Source organism: Triticum dicoccoides, chromosome 1B (assembly GCF_002162155.2).
Source record: "Triticum dicoccoides isolate Atlit2015 ecotype Zavitan chromosome 1B, WEW_v2.0, whole genome shotgun sequence".
Classification (NCBI taxonomy): Eukaryota; Viridiplantae; Streptophyta; class Magnoliopsida; order Poales; family Poaceae; genus Triticum; species Triticum dicoccoides.
Genome location: NC_041381.1, coordinates 63,482,438 through 63,485,058, shown reverse-complemented (window position 1 = coordinate 63,485,058; position 2,621 = coordinate 63,482,438).

Sequence of the window (2,621 nt, the reverse complement as noted above, 5' to 3'; positions counted from 1 at the left end):
GACGCACCCATGGACCCGCTCTACGAAGCGGGAAGATCCTCCTTGGGTGGACTGCAGGGTTGTATGCGGCATTAGAAAGACACCATGTGGCGAAAGTAAAAAATCATGAAGTTATTCGGGAGTCTGGATACTTACGATCTCGCCAGGCGCTTGGCCCTTGGAGGCCAATCCTCGTCGTCGTCGCTGGCGTTGGCAGAGCTGTCCGGGGGAAGAGTCCTTCCCTTCTTGGACCCTTCGGCCTCCCTCGTTGGGGAGGCCTTCCTTTTCTTCCCTCCCCCTGCTGGGGGAGAGGCCTCTTTCTTCTCCTCCTCGCCTTCGTGGGAGGAGTCCGCCTCGGTGTCATCGTCCGATGACACCTGAAAACTGGAACTCTTTCGAGTGCCCGTGGCCTTCTTCTTGGCCTTCTTCTCCGGCACCACATGGGGTGCCGGAGCCAGCAGCCTCGTTAAGCGGGCGTCCGTTGGGTCTTCTGGCAAAGGGGCCAGACAGATAGTCTGCTCGGCCTTCTTCATCCAGTCTTGTCAAAGGAGAGGGAGTTTAGATCCCGCATAGAGTCAAACTATGGAAAACAAGCGCCCCGTAAAGGGAAAAATCGCTTACCTCGCTAGCCGTACGCTGCGAGCTGAATCCGCGATCTTCGGTGGCGGATGTGGGAGCTCGGCGCCCTTAAACAGCACCCTCCAGGCCTCTTCGTACGTAGTGTCGAAGAGCCTGCTCAAAGTCTGGTGCTGCACCGGATCGAACTCCCACATATTGAAGTCCCGTTGTTGGCACGGGAGAATCCGGCGGATGAGCATGACCTGGACAACGTTGACAAGCTTGAGCTTCTTTTTCACTAGCTTTTGGATGCATGCTTGAAGTCCGGTCAGCTCCTCCGAATCACCCCATATCCGGCCACTCTCCTTCCAGGAGGTGAGCCGTATGGGGATGCCAGATCTGAATTCGGGGGCCGCTGCCCATTCAAGGTCACGCGGCTCGGTGATGTAGAACTACCCTGATTGCCACCCCTTAATGGTTTCCACGAAGGTGCCCTCAAGCCAAGTAACGGTTGGCATCTTGCCCACCATGGCGCCTCCGCACTCCGCTTGGCTGCCCTTCACAACCTTCGGCTTGACACTGAAGGTCTTGAGCCACAAGCCGAAGTGGGGCTTGATGCAGAGGAAGGCCTCAGACACGACGATAAACACCGAGATATTGAGGATGAAATTCGGGGCCAGATCATGGAAATCCAGGCCGTAGTAGAACATGAGCCCCCGGACAAAGGGATGGAGTGGGAAGCCCAGTCTGCGGAGGAAATGGGAAAGAAATACTACCCTCTCATGGGGCCTGGGGGTGGGGATAGGCTCCCCCTCGTCGGGGAGCCGGTGCGCAATGTTGCTGGACAGGTATCCGGCGCTGCGCAACTTCTGGATATGCCCCTCCGTAACGGAGGAGGCCATCCACTTGCCTCCCGCTCCGAACATAGTTGGAGAAGGTTGAGGTGAGATGTGCGGACTTGGCACTAGAGCTCGAGTTCGCAGATATGGATAGGCGAAGGAGGAAGAAGGCGTAGGTAAAAGGGTGGATCTTTATCCCCTTATATGGGCGGACGAAACCATGCGTCCCCACCAGCCTGATAAAACTTTCTTATCTCCCAAGCGCCGCAATCAATGGTGCGGTTGGGTTACCCACGTCCGTATTGATGAGAATCCCGAAATAAGGGGAACACGATCTCTGCTTCGACAGTACGTGCCAAGGAAACCGCTTCGCTAAACGCGCAGAGGTGGTATGATAAAAACGATTCGAATAAAGACTTGGTTGTGGTATGACGCCACACCACAAAATACGTCAGCAGATCGAACTTGTGTAAATATTATTCTCTCTATGGTAGTATGTGGAATTTATTTTGCAGAGCCGGACACTATCCTGGTGTTCATAATCTTCTATAAATTATTCGGAGGAGGAACCGCCTTGCAATGCCGAAGATAATATGCGCGCCGGACTCATCGTCATTGAAGCCTGGTTCAGGGGCTACTGAGGGAGTCCTGGACTAGGGGGTGTCCGGACAGCCGAACTATCATCGTCGGCCGGACTCCAAGATTACGAAGATACAAGATTGAAGACTTCGTCCCGTGTCCGGATGGGACTTTCCTTGGCATGGAAGGCAAGCATGGCAATACGTATATGTAGGTCTCCTACCATTGTAACCGACTCTCTGTAACATTAGCCCTCTCCGGTGTCTATATAAATCGAATGGCTTTAGTCCGTAGGACGAACAACAATCATACCATAGGCTAGCTTCTAGGGTTTAGCCTCCTTGATCTCGTGGTAGATCTACTCTTGTAATACCCACATCATCAATATCAATCAAACAGGACGTAGGGTTTTACCTCGATCAAGAGGGCCCGAACCTGGGTAAAACATTGTGTCCCTCGTTTCCTGTTACCATCCGCCTAGACGCACAATTCGGGACCCCCTACCCGAGATCCGCCGGTTTTGACACCGACACCGTCCCCGTCGACGTCGACGCCCCCGCCCCTCGTCGCCGACCCCGGCCGTCCCTGCCCCTCGTCGCCGCCCTCGTCGATGTCGCCGCCCTCGTCGATGTCGCCGCCCCGGCCGTCCCCGTCCCCGTCGTCCCC